This window comes from Cariama cristata, unplaced genomic scaffold (assembly GCF_000690535.1).
Source record: "Cariama cristata isolate BGI_N322 unplaced genomic scaffold, ASM69053v1 scaffold39917, whole genome shotgun sequence".
Lineage (NCBI taxonomy): Eukaryota > Metazoa > Chordata > Aves > Cariamiformes > Cariamidae > Cariama > Cariama cristata.
This window is the reverse complement of record NW_009626707.1, coordinates 1-239: the sequence shown is the minus strand read 5'-3', so window position 1 is coordinate 239 and position 239 is coordinate 1.

Below are 239 nucleotides of genomic sequence, written 5' to 3'. Positions count from 1 at the left end.
ATCTTCCCCGGGATCCTGTCACGGCCAGGAGCCGCGGGCCCGGCGGCGCTACCCTGAAAGGAGACGAGAACGGCTTGAATTGGTGACTGTAGAGGCCAGGTTGCGGCTCGGTCTGTGGCAAGGACGGCAGGCAGCGAAGGGGAGAGCGGTAACGCCCAACCCGTCTTTCTGGCAGCGGCTCCCGTCCGCCACCTCATCTCGCCGGAGGGGAGGGAGCGGCCGCCGCCCGCCCCCCGCCC